At 44.2% G+C, this 16,809-nt stretch overlaps 1 protein-coding gene and 1 long non-coding RNA gene across 5 annotated transcripts in view; one reads left to right on the top strand and one right to left on the bottom strand.

Annotated features, from left to right (window-relative positions):
- The window catches only part of LOC137522872 (uncharacterized), a 33,463-nt gene extending 19,560 nt beyond the window's left edge, over positions 1 to 13,903 (bottom strand). Inside the window, exons 1-2 of one of the 4 annotated variants that reach the window (XR_011022468.1) lie at positions 13,830 to 13,903; positions 6,015 to 6,077 (exon numbers count right to left, since the gene is read on the bottom strand). This is a non-coding gene — a long non-coding RNA (uncharacterized lncRNA). Of the gene's footprint in view, positions 1 to 6,014; positions 6,078 to 6,167; positions 6,617 to 13,601; positions 13,666 to 13,829 lie in introns of those variants that run through there. The other 3 variants (XR_011022465.1, XR_011022466.1, XR_011022467.1) reach the window with 3 other exon arrangements.
- Positions 1 to 16,798, top strand: part of LOC137522871 (pleckstrin homology-like domain family A member 2) — a 39,175-nt gene extending 22,377 nt beyond the window's left edge. The window contains exon 2 of the mRNA XM_068243012.1: positions 16,295 to 16,798. The gene's annotated coding sequence lies outside the window, so the exon portion shown is untranslated. The remainder of the gene's footprint in view (positions 1 to 16,294) is intronic.
- Positions 16,799 to 16,809: the final 11 nt, after the last annotated feature.

Raw genomic sequence — 16,809 nt, 5'->3', positions numbered from 1 at the left:
CAATGGTAATGTGAGCATTTTGAATTTTTGTGCATTTGCAGTGTGGTGCGCATGCACAGGTGCAGATTTTCAAATGAAGTATTTCCTGTCCAGGTGACTGAAGGGTGCGACTTTTTGAAGGCAGAATGCCTCCAATTTCTCTGTCAGCACTGTCTGCCATATAAACTAAAGGGTGTGTAATGGTGCGGTGCAAAGCCATTTTGCCACTCAGAAATCGCATTGTGCCACGTGTAACAGGTTCTTAATGCTCAGATACAGGTGAAACTCGAAAAATTAGACTATTGTGCAAAAATCCATTTATTGCAGTAATTCAACTTAAAAGGTGAAACTAATACATGAAATAGACTCATTACATGCAAAGCGAGATATTTCAAGCCTTTATTTGTTTATAATTTTGATGATTGTGACTTACAGCTTATAAAAACCCCTAAATCAAAATCTCAGACCATTAGAATATTGTGAAAATGTCCAATATTCTCGGCTCAAAGTGTCAGACTCTAATCAGCTAATTCATCCAAAACACCTGCAAAGGGTTCCTATTTCATATATTAGCTTCACCTTTTACGTTAAGTTATTGAAATAAATGAACTTTTGCACAATATTCAAATTTTATGAGTTTCATCTGTAGTAATTTTTTGGTCATTTAGCATTTGTATGCTATAAGCACAATAACCCTTTTATTTAATTGTAGCAGAAGTGTTGTTGCGCTGTTTTTTTGCTCTGCATAACAGAGAGGGCTTCCTAGCTGCAGAAAGTAAGTCATTCTCAGGCAGAGCCTAGCAACACAGGGCAGAATATGCCGGGATACTGAGAAGACTGCGCTGGAATGTCATCTAATCAGCAGTAGTCTCCTGACAAGCTGAGCAAAGTCTGTTTGTGGCCCGGAGGCAGGACAAGCCTGGGCATGCTGTGCTCTGGAGCCAAAACATCCACCAACAGGATACAATTAGCGCACTTAAACATTTAGGAGCGCATTTGTCTTTTTCTGTCCATTGTAACCGGTGTAATCAGCTGCATGGTTCACTGGTCGCAGGCCCTTTAATGCTTTGGGTTGGATTTACAAGTCCTAAAGCTATTGTGCAGCACACATGGTACAGTGAGGGGGGTGCTCAGTGGGGGACAGTTATTTACCTTGGAATTACACTTTTATGGTTGATCTAGATGGGAGGGATGCAAAGCTGATTTTCTGGAACGGCAATAAAGGCCTGGGCCTTGGGCAGCTGATGCTCAATGGGGCGGGTGGACGGGAAAAAGGAGTTGCTGAAAATGAAAGACAAGTCAGCAAAATGGAAAAGGGAGGCTGCTAATGGCAACAGCCTATGGAAGAGGCGAGATGCTGCTCAAGGAAGCTGCACATGAAAGAGAGGGGCGGTTATACATGGCTGATACACGCAGAAGAGGGGGCTGCACATGGATTGGGAGGGGGCGCTGTTGCACATGGAGCAACAAGAAAGTTGGCCTAGTGGCAGAGAAAGTATAAATCCAGCCTTGTGGGGATAGATTAGCCCAAGTACTGGGGACTGTCTGCCTTTTGGTAATCGTGCATGCAAAGGAACGGGGCAGACTACTTGGATAGGTGAAATAAAAGGATACCAAGTAGTTTATGGGGCACTATGGTGAGACTAAGGGCCTGTACACACTGCTGCGCTTGCGCTGCGCTTTTCAAATCGCATGCGCTTTTTAATTGCAAGGTCATTTGAAAAAGAATGAAAATTGTGAAGACCTGTACACACTGGTGCGATGCGCTTTTCCTATTCTCATGAAGGCTTGCGATTTAAAAATCGCATGCGATTTTAAAAGCGCAGCAGTGTGTACAGGCCCTTATGCTGTTTTAACCTTCTGCCGCCCGCCAGTAGGCGTGGCCGCGACGGCAGCCCCAGGACCGCCTAACGCCAATTGGCGTAAAGTCCTGGGGCTCTGTTTTGCATGAGATCGCGCGCAGGCTGCGCGCGCATCTCATGCTCGGAGGGTGGAGCTCCGCCCCGCCTTCAGTCTCCGAGCGGCTATTGCCGCTCGGGAGACTGTTAGACGGCGATCACGCCGTCTATTTACTAGGTGCAGCGCTGCGATGAGCAACAGCGCTGCACTGGGGACAGCCGTGTGACACGGCTGTCCCCATGGGGGACAAGAGAGCGATCGGCTCTCATAGGCAGAAGCCTATGACAGCCGATCGCCATAATTGGCTGGCTGTGGGGAGGGAGGGAGGGAGGGAGGGAGGGAAAAAATTTAAAGAAACGGGTTTTTCAAGAAAAAAACAAACAATAATATTTATTTAAAAAAAAATAAACATGGGGGGTGCGATCAGACCCCACCAACAGAGAGCTCTGTTGGTGGGGAGAAAAGGGGGGGGGGAATCACTTCTGTGCTGAGTTGTGCGGCCCTGCAGCTTGGCCTTAAAGCTGCAGTGGCCAATTTTGCTAAAAATGGCCTGGTCACTAGGGGGGTTTAGCCCTGCAGTCCTCAAGTGGTTAATATGCCACCTAACCCGATTAGTTTAGGACACCTAACCCGAGGCAAAGCTGCCTAAGTTAAGCACAGAGGTGTGGTCATGCTGGATCCATATACCTCAGTGCCTTGTCCGATCCTTTCCTTGTTCCCCTGGTTCCCGTTATTACGCCTTTAAAAATTTGACTTTTGACTAAAGCCAACATTTCAGACAGGAAGAGGTAGGCTTGCAGTTATGTTCCCTCCTCTTCCCCTCCACATTTACTCCCCTTAAGAAGTGGGAATGGGAGGGTGAGAGGAGGGAACATCATAGCAAGCCTGCCTCTTCCTGTCTAAAAATCTGACTTTAGCCAAAAATCAATTTGTTCTCAGTGATTACATGAACCGGAGAGGAATAGACAACATACAGAGGGATGTGGATGCAGCATGGACACACATCTGTGCTTACCTTGAGTAGCTTTGCCTCTGGGCAGGTATTATGTAATAATAACATAATAACAGAATAAAATATAGTTTACAAAAAATACCTAAAAAAAAAACTTTGTTCAGGATTAAGCGGCCATTTACAGTTACCATTGCGAATTCTGAATGCACACGGTTTGGTTTTCTTTCAACTTTCTTCAACACTTTTTCAATTTGTGTATGGGCGAGTATGCAGTTTTTTTTTTTTTGGGTGAATACCACTAAAGCTAATTTACATAAAAACGTATCTAATTAACTTTGAAATATATTTTGCATGCTTTTTTTGCAAATAATCTAAAATGTTTTATGCAATTTTTCAGCATAGCCATTGACATTGAAACGGGAATTGCAAAACCAACGGCCAAACCGTCCTCATCCTCTGGTTCACAGCCGTCTCAGCCATTAGGCAGCTATAAATTTTTGCCTAGGGCGACAGGAGGAGGGCAGAGCGCTGTTGCACTGAGTAGTGAGATAAGAAATGCCTCTCAGCTCACTCAGGGGTCAGATTACAACAGCAGCTAAAAGCAGCGCCTGACTCCACTCATAGCTGATTAATTCAGTTCCTTCCGCTCATTGATTCAAAGAACCACAGTAATGAATGAGTCAGTGAGAGACACTGGTCCCAGCTCACTCAGTTCCAGCTCACTCAGTCAGGGATCCATTGGAGTACAGCATCAGCTTCTGAGTCCTGACTGATTAAGTCAGTTCCTCTCTCTCTCTCTCTCTCTCTCTCTCTCTTTCTCTCTCTCTGCTACTGGTAACTCCGTGGATTTAGAGAGACTAATGCTGGGAATACACGTTTCGTTTTTGCCTTCGTTTAAACCTTCGTTTCGATTGTGCCTTTTGTCCTTTTCGATCCCGAAATAATCGACCGTACGGTTAATATCACCAGCCACGGTTTCGTTTTTTTTCCGATTCTGATGGTTTCGTTTTTTCAATGATCGAAGGCTGCAAAGAAACGAAACGTAGTACAGGGACGGACGGCATAAACGAATATATAATCGATCTGAACAGCCATCAAGCCTACCAATGGCTCGATTAGATGGATAAAGAGAGATAATATCAAACATGTTCGATCACTAGTCGTTCGTTTTTGGGGTCTATTAATCGAAACTATAATGAGATTATGACTATTTTCACATACGTTTTCAACACTCGATTCATTTACCGAACGAATCGAAGGCTAAAACGAAGGCAAAAACGAAACGTGTATTCCCAGCATTAGTGTAGCAGCCAGGCATGGACTGCCCCCCAGGTCGCTTTTCATTCAGTGATTTAGGGCTGGTCCAGTGCCTGGTGTATTCAGGTTTGTTGTTGTAAGGCAATGTCAAACACTAAGCTAGCAGATAAAAGTGCAATTAGAGGGCAGGCAAGCTGGTAAATATACACAACATAATGCAGAGCTTGCCTGGAGGGTCTGTAGGAAAACATCTGTCTGGTCTCTCACCATTGTTAAAATGACTGCCTGTGCAGATAAGGTGTTAAACAAGTGGAAAAATGTTGACAGTCCCTACACTCCAGGAGGGCTGCTTTCTGACTTGTGTGAGAGACCGCCAGGGACAGGAATCCTATTACAGGTAAGTAGTCTCTGTGTAATGTAGGACTGCAATACAGATAAGCTCTCTGCTCCATCTCAGGCTATTCTAAGTTACTCCACTCCGCCTCTCTCTGGGCTACTGCACGACAAAATCGCAATAGCAATCGCTAGCAGTTTGCGAATGCGACTTTGTGAAGCGATTTTTGAAAGAATCGCTCCAAAAAATTAGAAAAAATCCCAACGCTGCTGTGGGAACACCGTCATAGGGTAACAATAGCCCAGCGCTTTTCAAATCGTGTGTGTGTATGTATAGTGTGTGTGCGCGTGTGTATAGTGTGTGTGTGTGTGTGTATAGTGTGTGTGGTGTGTGTGTATAGTGTGTGTGTGTGTACTGTGTGTGGTGTGTGTGAGTGCATGCCGCAGTAAGTATATTTTATGGTGAAACGCTCTGCTGCATTACAACTATTTTCTGGTGAACCCATGCCGCAATAAGTGTATTTTCTGATTTTCTGGTGAAACGCTGCTGCATTATGATTATTTTTAGGGGTTTTGGGGGTGGGGGGAATGGGGCTGGGGGGCAATCACGGGGGGGGGGGCGCCACAGGATTTCTCGCCTGGAGTGACAAAATGGCTAGAGGCACCCCTGCTCTGGTTGATCATCCTCTATTGATTCCGGTTCTGTAGGGACCAAATGTTTTGCAGAGGTTGAGGCTTGCTCTGCTAAGGACTGCTGTACAATCTCCTTAACCAATGTGGTTATATCCTGTACTGGCTCCTCTTCCATGGGAATAGAATAAAAGCAGTCTACACAGACCAATTTTCCGGGCATACAATGTTGGCCACATGCCCAACAGGGTTTTCCCTTTTTTGACTGGCTTTCCGCCTTTTTATTAGATTTGCTAGATCTTGAGGAGGATCCTGCTCTAGAATTAAATGGATTCTCTTCAGGTTGTGAGAGGCTGCATAAAAACAAAACAGAAATAATCATTTCTGTTATTTAATTGAAGCCTCATAAAAGAAAAAGACTTTGTCAAAAAAAAGCAAATCCGTGCCCTACCTATTACGATTGGCTGATCTATTTTCTGGGCAGCTGAGGGAACCTCCATCTCTACAGTCAGACAGGTGTCTAAACTGAAAGATAGTATAATTAACCTTGATAGCCTAGGACAGAGGTTCTCAATGTGAGGTATGTGTACTACAGGGGGTATGTCTGATGGTTCCAGGGGGTACTCAGGCTTGATATACTTAGCCAAGAGAAAAACCAATTTAGAGTTTTAGAAAATGATACATATTATTTAAACAGCACCAAATTAGTGTTTCAGTTAATTAAAAGCAATAATAAATGCTTGGAAATAGTTTCAAACGAATTATCATGCATTACGATTAAATATATATTTGTCAAGGGGTACTTGTGATAATGTGCAAAAAACTATGCTAGGGTGTACATGGCAAGTACAGGGTTTTAAAAGGGGTACATACCGATAAAATGTTGAGAAACACTGGCCTAGGAGACAAAAAATGTACAAAATGTACAAAATATAAAGTCACAATCAAAAAAGAGAAAAAATACCTCAAACTTGGCAAAATAGAAGTTGACACAAATTAAACTCCCCGGTGTATGAATAGCAAGTGCCTGTAATAAAAAGGCAGTGATTCAGCATTCATATAATAACATAAGCAAATACATGAGTACATTCGTGGGTCTCCCACTTAAAGCACAAACCCCTTCAGAGGCTCTTCCTTAATATCCTTGCGTTTGGCGTGTGGCGCTGGAGTGTGTGCTGCTATGTCCCTGCGCAGCCCTCCTGTAATGCCGGTGATTGGCGTTCTACGCTGGTACTTGCAGCCGCTCTGACCCGCCTACCAGAAAGACGTCACCCTGACATCACTTCCGCCGGGCTTCTCCGCGCTCCAGAGTGGAGCGCACCTCCATTCCTGCTGCCCAGTCCAGATTTAGCGCTGGTTTACAGCGCGAACGGCGCCATTACCACATAGTAAATATCCTCCCCAGAAAGATAAACGGCAAGGGCTTCACGCTAGAGGCATAGCGTGGATGGCTGCGAAGGCACAGCAGGTAGGGCAAAAAAAGAAAGAAAGAAAATAAACGAATAAAGGTAAAAATAAATGAATAAATAAGTAAATAATAAGTGATACTTGGTAAAAAAAATTAAAATAAAATGACAGTCCTGCAGGAGGACAGGAAAAAAAGCACTGTCTGGGGGGCAGGCCTTTATACTGACAGGTCCTGCAGGCTTTAGAGGGCGGGACTAACCCCATAGTAATGCTGCCATGGAGATGAAAGGAAAAATTGGTCAGCATTGAGGCACATTAGAACTGCAGTGATTGCTTTTGCGAAAAATCTATAATTGCTTGTATCTTCAATTTAGTGTGTGACCCCCTGCTTAAGTGGTTAATAGGATGCTAATAATTCCAGGTTGATGCAAATGTTATGCTTATTTTAATCTTAGTTATTCTGCTTGAAATGTAGGTAGTCAAATGCAGGAGCTGTTGCTTTTGATTGGTCCATTTCTAAGCTGAATACCTTTGCACACATTAGCATATGACTTGCATCAATTCTGAATTCTTAGCGTCCCATTGACCGTCCGTTAGGCCTGAACGATTTTAGGAAAAGATTGAATCGCACGATTTCTGTCAAAAATTGCGATTTCGATTCGATTCACGATTTTCTTCAAATCCAGCTTTAGCACTAAATTCACAATGTACACAGCAACATTTACAAACATGCAGTGACAGAAAATAACATCATACTATCAAATTGGTGGTATAATGTCACTGTGTCATGTTTGTAAACCTTACTGCATTATGTGAATTTAGGTGAGAGACTAGAGAAAAAAGGTGGAGATTAGGGAACGCGTGATCACAACGCGATTGCCGCAAGACTACTGGCAGTAGGCCCTAACACAACAGAACCACAATTTGGCTTATGAGATAGAATTTATTATGCATATTCTGTGTGTATGCAAGATAATTGCATACACACAGAGTGGATGAGGTACATACAGGGTGTCAGCGTGATCTGTCTGATCTGATGTACGAACTCTTGCCTGACAGTACTGCCGCCCGCCCAGCTGATGACGCGCTAGGCTAGGCGGAGGGAAACAGAGCGAGAGCCTGTGGGGGGAGTTTGCCGTCCGTCCAGCTGATGAGGTATTAGGCTGGGCGGAGCAAAAGAGTGTGAGCCTGCAGCAGCCGCCCCCGCCCTCCCAGCCAATGACATGCTAGGCAAGGCGGAGGGTGATGACGTGGGCGCCGGTGGAGGTGGCCACAAGGAAGGAGATAGTGAGAGCCGCTAAGTCGCCGCTACGGAGCGGCAAGCGGGAGATAGACTGCCGGCCTGAAATGGTACACTGCTGCACAGCAGGGGGGGGGGGGAAATCGTGAGAAATCGCCACGTTCGCGATCACGGAATCGTCGTTTCCGTGATCGCGATTTCGGTCTAAAAACGATAAATCGTTCAGGCCTACCGTCCGTATTTACTATCTGACAGCTCACCTCCCATCAGTTACAGCTGTCCGTTCCCACAGGTATAATCCCCTCCCTCTTTGCTTGCACTCATCCAACTGTCATCTTTTAATCACTGTCTGTTCACACAGGGCATTTTGTAATTCTGTAACTGGCATTTCTTTCTGCAGGGACTGTAGCGCTCTGTGTGTGTGCCCTCACGTGTAGCTGCACTCTACTTCAGAGGAATCTATACAAATAATCAGACTGCTAAATTACCTCACAGTCAAGGGCAGTGAACTCACAGCCTGTTGTTGAAGAGGTATTGACAATCCTACTGTGCTATATCTGCTGCCAACTGAATAGTTATCGTATAATCAGATTGTCCCTTTCTTATCAACTTAAAGGACATCTGAGGTGAAAATAAACTGTTGCGAAATATATATATATATAAAATTGTGTGTGTGTGTGTGTGTGTGTGTTTGTGTGTGTGTGTGTGTGTTTGTGTGTGTGTGTGTGTTTGTGTGTGTGTGTCGCGATCACGTGAAAACGGCTTGACCAATTTGAACAAAACTTTTTATACAGATCCCTTACTACCTGGGATGATATGTTCTGGGGGTCTTGCGGCCCCCCTGCACACGTGGGCGGAGCTACAAACAGTAAATCAGATTTCACCCATTAGAGTCAATGGAAAAAATGGAAAAGGCTGCCATTCTCACAGTAATCAAGCCAGAGTCCCCACACTTGGCACAGTTGGTCACTTGGTGACCGAGGTTACAAATCCAGGAAAAATGGGTGGAGCATAAAACAGCCAATGAAATTTCAGACATTCATTTTAAATGGAAAAATGTAAATTGCAGCCATTCTTACACTGTTAATCGCAGGGTTTTCAAACTTGGCAAACTTGGTCACTAGGTGATTGGGATTAATATTCAGGAAAGTGGGTGGAGCCTACAACAGCCAATCAAAAGTCACCTATTGATTTTCAAGGTGAATATTAAAACTGATGCCATTCTTACACTGTTACTGGCAGGGTTCTCAAACTTTGCACAGTTGGTCACTGGGTGAATGGGATGAATATTCAAGAGAGTGGGTGGAGCCTACAACAGCCAATTAAAATTCACCTGTTGATTTTCAAAGGGAATATTTACATTGCTGTCATTCTTACACTGTTAATAGCAGATGCTTCAAACCTGGTACTGTTAGTCGCTGGGTGACTGGGGTTCAAATTCGTAAAGGGGGCGGAGCCACAAACAGCCAATCAGATTTGTTTAATTTCAATGGGAATATACAAATTATTGATACCAAAAGCCTCAAACCAGCTACAGTCAGTCATGAAGTGGCTAGGGTTCAAATCCACTAAAGGGGTGGAGCCACAAACAGCCAATCAAATTACTTTACTGGATAAACTGCTTCTATTCACACAATTTTGATGGCAGAAACCCAAAAGCTTAAAATTTGGTAACTGGGTGACTGGGATTAATATTCAGAAAAGTGGGTGGAGCCTAAAAAGAAAATCAAAATTCACCTTTTGATTTTCAAAGGGAATATTTAAATTGCTGCCATTCTTGCACTGTTAATGGCACAAGCCTCAAACCTGGTACAGTTGGTCATTGGGTGACTGGGGTTCAAATTCAGAAAAGGGGTGGAGCTACAAACAGCCAATCAGATTTGTTTAATCTCACTGGTAAGTTACAAATTATTGATGCCAAGGACCCCAGAGCTCACAAACTTGGTCATTGAGTGAATGTGTGTCAAGGTTACAAAAAGTGGGCGGAGTCAAAAACAAATTTCACTAGGAAAATATAAACTGCAGCCATTCTTACACTGTTAATGGCAAGGGTTCTCAAACTTTGCCCAGATGGTCACTGGGTGACTGAGATTAATATTATGGGAAGTGGGTGAAGCCTATAATAGCCAATCAAAATTCACTTGTTGATTTTCAAGGGGAATATTTAAATTGCTTCCATTTTTGCTCTGTTAATAACAGATGCCTCAAACCTGCTACAGTTGGTCATTGGGTAACTGGGGTTCAAATGCAGAGCCACAAACAGCCAATCTGATTTGCCTAATTTCTATGGGAATATACAAATTATTGATGCCAAAGACCCCAAATCTCACAAACTTGGTCATTGAGTGTTTGTGTGTTAGGGTTAGAAAAGTGGGCGGAGCCAACACCAGCCAAATACATACCCAGGCAATCAGCAAGTACAATTATATATTTCAAACTTCTCCTAAAAATGACTTTTTTTTTTAGATATCGTTCAGTTTTAATAAATATATATATATATATATATATATATATATATATATGTGTGTGTGTGTGTATATTTTTTTTTTTATTTTTTTATTGAAAGAATGTATATATATATATTTTTTTTTAAGTGGCCAACAGTACCTCAACAATACAATACAACAATGCAGTCCAGTAACTATTACTCAGCAGTCAAGGTCCACCAAGAGTTTTATTTTATATTTAAATCAAATTTTCAAGTTTTTACAGTTTCATTGTCTCTGCTCAACAACACATTCATTGAGGTATGCCAGAGCTAAAATCTATGAACTATTGATTGATAGGAAGTGTTTCTGATGCTGAAACCAGGAAAATTACTGTAAGTGGGTATCTTCAGGGACGGATTTGTATTCTTTACTGCCCAATGCCACTGTCACCCGCCGTCCCCCTTCAGTATAAGTATCGAGATGATCCCTCCTTCCCTTTCCTCTAGTATAGCATGATAACCCCTCCCCCTTCCCTCTAGTATAGGTAGCCTGATGACCTCTACCCCTTTCCCTACCGGCGTACAGGTAGTGAGAAGACTCCCTTAATCCCTCCTTTTTGCACCCCCCTTTCAGTATAGATAGCCAGCTTGCCTTCACATGGCAGCAGCCATCAGTGTCACTCATTTCTCCGCTTGTCTCCAGTGCAGAAGCTTCCTCTTCCTTTCTGCCCCCAATGCTGCCCAAGTCCATAGCCGCTGGCCACAATGTAAGCGTGCACAGAGAGAAAGATGGCTGCTGCACTGGCGGCTAGCAGCAGAGTACCACAGTCAGGCGTTCACCTGGTCTCCCTGCATTGCAGCATTTGCAAACTTGCAAATGCTGCACCAGTTTATACTGCTGCTTTGGTGCCCTTGCTCCTGTGGTGCCCTAGGCCATGGCCTAGGTGGCCTTGTCCTAAATTCTGCTCTGGGTATCCTGAAGCATTTACTGCATTCTGCTTTATGTCACTACAGTGCCTCTTTAAGGTTGTGGGTTGGATTCTCTTGCTAGCCGGGTCACTGAGCTGCTTGATTATTTGTACAGTGTGAAAGAAATGTCAGTGACTGACAAAACGGCCTTTGTGGACAGAGGGAGTGAGTGAGATAGCGAGATGAGAGATGGCAGTTACATCAGTCCAAACCCGGAGGGGATTATCTGTCAGAAAGTATGGCTGTTACGGACGACAGAGGAGGCGTCAGGTTTTTATTATTATTATTATTTTATTATTATTTTTGAATACAACCTATATTGAGAATTTTATGCAGTTCCTATTGCATAACCAGGTTACAAAAATATTAGAACAGTGTTTTTGTTGTCATAGTATGCCTAAGGCCTCTTCCATGGGCAGCTGAAAGGAGTCATCAGCTAAAACTAACTCCCCTCCCCCCCCCGCTCTACTTACCCGGGGCTTCTTCCAGCCCCCTGCAGCTAACATGTTACTTACAGCCGATGGCGAGGGTACACGACGGGCGCATACGAGACTTGAAGGGATCGCTGTACTTTGCACGGGAGACGTCGGGGATCTTAAAGATCCAATCTGCCATGACGGTCATTATTGCCACGCGACGCTAAACGATGTTCGAGTGATTGCCTGTACCCACATCGCGAGATTTTATTTATTTATTTACTGTATTTATAAACCACCAACATATTACTACGCAGCCCCCCCCCCCCCCGATTGGAATGATCGTACAGCACCCGACAATTTGCACCCCCCCCCAAAAAAAACACCCTCAGTATAGGTAGGTAGCCAGTTATAGGTGCCCCCAGTATTGGTAGCCAGGTACAGTTGTCCCCTGTATAAGTTGGCCAGGCACTCTCTTCACTTCACTTACGAGATTGCGGAAATAACCATAACTCATCACTCAAAAAATTGTTGGTCGTCTGAAAAATCATTGTAACATTGGGAGGTGGGTACGGGCCTTGAGGGTATGAATATGAAGATTGTAGGATGGGAGAGTATACATAAAATGGGATCTGGAAAGGTGGAGGGGTCACAAACTGCTGATGGGTTGGAGATATGAGAAGTGGGGAGCTCACAGCGGGGTGGCAAGGTGAGGTGTGTGTGGGTAACGATGTGGGTGGGAGTTCAGGCAGACTAAGGAGGTGTTGACTAGGACAGGGACAGGGCAGATAATTTATAGATGAGTGTTAGGTAGCCCACAGTGCTTGGTGGCTAGGATAGGTGAGCAAAAGTTGTGGGGCCACAACTACTACCTTGCCTCAGTATAGGTAGGTAGCGAGGTATAGGTGCCCTCAGTATTAGTAGGTAGCCATGTATAGGTGCCCTCAGTATTGGTAGGTAGCTAGGTATAGGTGCCCTCAGTATTGGTAGGTAGCTAGGTATAGGTGCCCTCAGTATTGGTAGGTAGCCAGGTATAGGTGCCCTCAGTATTGGTAGCTAGGTACAGTTGCTCCCAGTATAGGTTGGCCAGGTACAGTTGCTCCCAGTATAGGTTGGCCAGGTACACTTGCTCCCAGTATAGGTTGGCCAGGTACAGTTGATCCCATTATAGGTTCGACAAGCACTCTCTTCACTTACTGTTTCTGCCTGGTGCTGTCCCCAGACTTCTGCCGCCTGAGGAAGTCACCTCACTTGGCATCATTAGCTGACCAGGCCTGATTACATCTTAATCCATCTTTGGTTGCTGGCTTATCTAAATAAAATCCTCTGAGTTACTAAATAACATCTTCAAGTCAGCCTGTGACTGTTCTTTTTATTTGACTTGCCCTTCTGATACTTGTGCAGTGAGTAGTTGTTCTCTGTGTTGTCTTTATATATATCTCCTGTAGTCACGCACTGTTAACTCATCCTCTGTTTCTCCTGTGTGGGCAGCTCTGGGTTAATGAAGCATGAGCTCTGTGTGGGTAGTGTGTTTAGAGCTGCCAGATCTGGCTTTTTCTTAACACTAATCCAGAGGTAGAGGTAGAGGTAATCTACTAATCCAGAGGTAGTTATATCTCAGGAATCATCCTTCCTAGACATAGCAGGCATAAAGACACAATCAGCAAGCCCAGGCAGCAATTGTATATAGATCTGAGATAATGACTCTGACAGATCAATCCCGCTGCATCTGATGAGCAGAACACACTGATAGAGAGATGAGAGAGCAGCACAACCTCACACCTCACATCGTGGCTTTTCTCCTTCTCATATGTTTCCATACCCTGGCAGAATGTATTATTTTTTAACCATTTTTCATACAATATGTATGATAACACAGGAAGTTTTATTTCACTCACGGTTAGTGGTTGGATGAAGCCATTTATAGTCAAACAACTGTGCTTATTTTTTAATAGTGCCACTAAAGTGAAAAACACACGCACGCGCGCACGCACACACTGAACGCTATAAAACAGGAAAGGGAATGGGATATATCCAAGGACTTTAGAATGCCAATCAACAGTGTACTCTAATTAAAAAGTGGAAAATTACGTGTTCTGTTGAAACCAAACCACAGACAGGTAGACCAAGTGCGCCGGGAGTGCAATTAATGACGCAGCTCCGGTTGCCAAGGTGAAATGGTGCTGAGCGTTACTGGAATTTAGGCATACAGAACATGGTGGAGGTTTGCTTTTCTTGTGAAGTGAAATTTGTCAGCGCTGCTCCCTGTGGCCGATGTGCTGTGTATCACCTTGCAGAGTTCTGCAGTAATAGCTATACCTGTCACCTAGGAGGATAACAGCTGCTGAATCGACATTGCAGAGGCACAGCAGCGACACACTCCTCATCTGTTCCACTTGCTGAATATTTTAATAGGGTGTGAGAGAAGGTGCCGTGTGGGCAGCTCCAGGCTGCTGTCTGCTGCTGGGATGAGAGCTCAAACCACTTTGGAAAGTTATGAAGGGTGGTGACACAATTGGTGGCTATTATATCATCTGATGAGCTCTCATTTCCAAATGGGAAGAGAAGTAAATGTCTATCTGTCATTAGAGAGCAATGGAAGCGGACAAACTAAACTTGCTGTTTTCCCGTCAGTAATGCTTATCCTGTGGCTTAATGCTTCTTAAAGCAAACCTGAAGCTTGGAAACTTACAACTGAAGCGAGAGGGATATTTCCTTATAAGCAATACCAGTTGCCTGGCTGTCCTGCTGATCCTCTGTCTCTTATACTTTCAGCCATAGACCCTGAACAAGCATGCTGCAGACCAGGTGTTTCTGACATTATTGTCAGATCTGACAAGATTAGCTGCATGCTTGTTTCTGGTGTTGTTCAGCCACTACTGCAGCCAAGTAGATCAGTAGGGCAGCCAGGCAACTGGTATTGTTTAACAGGAAATAAATATGGCAGCCTCCCTATCCCTCTCACTTCAGTTGTCCTTTTGGGCGCAGGGTGAAGCCAAAATATGGCTCGCCCTGCTCCTGCTGAAACCCAGGGCAGAGTTAAATACTATTCCCCCTCAGAGTTGTCGCAGCTGCCCCTAAAAACCCTCCTACTTCAATTTCTGGGGCACCATCCAGGGGAGTAACTACAAACCATGGGCCCACCACAGAAACACTTTGATGGGGCTCTGCCTTGCCTCCCCTCACAGCCTGGGGGCCCATCTTAGAAGGGCCATAAAACAAGTGTGGCCATCAGCATCTTCACATCCATTACATGTAGCCACAATACACACCTAACCTGGAGTATTGGAGGGTGGGATGGTTAGTAGTTGCTCCCCCCCCTTACCTCTGCCCCCCCCCCCCCCCAGCAGTTGCAGTGGTTGCACCTCTGTAGTTACGCCCCTGGTGTCATCGCTGTTCCCCCTTCCTTAGGTTCTGACATCATTTACAGTTTAGCCGCAACAGGAGGCAGGTTAATGGCAAGCCAGGCTGTCCCCACCAACCACCACCTGTTCCACCTCCCACAAGGTCAAGCACTGTCCATGTCCCACCTGCCCATATTCACACTCCTTGCATTTACAACTAATGGAATGGTGGTGATTGTCTCTAACTGCCAACCCCTTCCCCAGCCCAGTACAGCACCAGGCGAGGACAAGTGCAGTATGCGTCATGCGCCACCCACATGAAACTGCAGGAGGCCTGGTTGCAGTGGTGACTTACGTTCTACCGCAAGACATTGGGATCCCAGTTGGAAGTTGCCACAATGCATCAGTGTTTTTATTTTATTTATTTATTTATGGTATTTATAAAGCACCAACACATTAAGCAGCACTGATTACACAGTGTTGGTTCTCAGACAACCAGCTGTTCTCATCCTGTATAGCTTACAGTTTACATCTTCCAGTTGTATCTTACATGTAGATGGACTTTTTAAAAGAGATCTAAGCAGCTTTTTTTTCTGAAGTTTGGCCTGGTTTCTAATAGCTGTAGGAGCTGCAATTTCACCCCCACCCTTCCCTCTGCTCATATTTATCCAGGGGAAGGTGTGAAGGTAATCAAGCATGACTCTCTAAACTGTTTGAAGTACAGTGTACTATCTCCCCCCTGATTAAAGCTTTTTGCTAATTACGGTAATCCTTATCTGCTTGGTCTTTCTGCTGATGGCAGGCTGCTGAAGTAGGGTGATAAAAAAAAACCTTATAACAAACATTTAAATGTAAAAAGAAGGGGTAGAATGGGATTTTAATGAGCCACATTGTTAGCAGGCATTTTTAAAGTGAGAGGCCTTGGGCCTTAAAATGGTGCTCGGCTCACTAAGTGGAAGTGAAGGCACTGTTTCCATTTAATTTTAGGATAGCACGTGACAGGACCTCAGTGAGTTGTTTTATTATACTGTAGTCTGTGGATGTTATTTCCTGGGCCCGCCATTTTCTATGGTACACACGTGTTTCTGCACACATATCCACAAACACACAGCAGACAGTGCGTTAGGAATATGTAATTTGTTTCTACGCCATTGAAAATCATGTGTAGTGCGTTATGTTAATAGCAACACACATACAGTGCATGAGGCCTTAATTTCCCATAAGGCATCTGTTTTGGTCAAAGGTGACATTTCTGAAATGCTCCCTCCCTTATCTTCCTATAACTTCCTGTTGTGTCTCAGAAACAGGAAGCAAAGATAAATGTCCCCAACAGGGTCACTCACTTTATCCAAAATCAAAAGAAAAAAAGCTGGAAAATGAAAATGTTGTGCAGTCACATCAATGCATATTAACATTAGTTTTCTTTCCTTTTTGTTGCAGGTGTTTACTTTAGACAGATCTTGTGTAGACCAAACCGATGCTTTCTTCCGGTCTTTCTTCTTATTATTTGGGGCGATTTAGAAGCCACAGAGACCTGAGCTGACCTCACAGCTTTGTAGCCCACAGGAGACTTGGACTGTGCCCGGATTAGGATGTCCTCACATGAACTATGGTGCCTCAAAGCTCTCCACGGAAGAAACCAAACCACCATCTACACTTCAAAAAGCAGCAAAAATATCATTAGTTTTCTTCTGTCCTTACTCTGAATCTTCATACTGGGCACAACTGGGAAGTGTCTCGCACTGCTGGCCTTTGCTTTCTGTTTCTCCTTTGGCCATCAGTTAAGAATATGGTCTTATTTCATACCTGAAAAGGGCGAGAGTGGCTGTAGGGCCTTCTGGGTAATTGAGATGGTTGTTAATAACTGCTGCTCATTCTGACTTTTTTAATGTTTCAGTGGAATTTATTTTGACTTTGAAATAAAAATTAAACTATGAAAATGTCCATCTGAACTT

The sequence above is a fragment of the Hyperolius riggenbachi genome, chromosome 6 (genome assembly GCF_040937935.1).
Source record: "Hyperolius riggenbachi isolate aHypRig1 chromosome 6, aHypRig1.pri, whole genome shotgun sequence".
NCBI lineage: Eukaryota > Metazoa > Chordata > Amphibia > Anura > Hyperoliidae > Hyperolius > Hyperolius riggenbachi.
The sequence above is the reverse complement of the archived record's forward strand: the minus strand, read 5'-3'. Positions and strand labels throughout refer to the sequence as shown.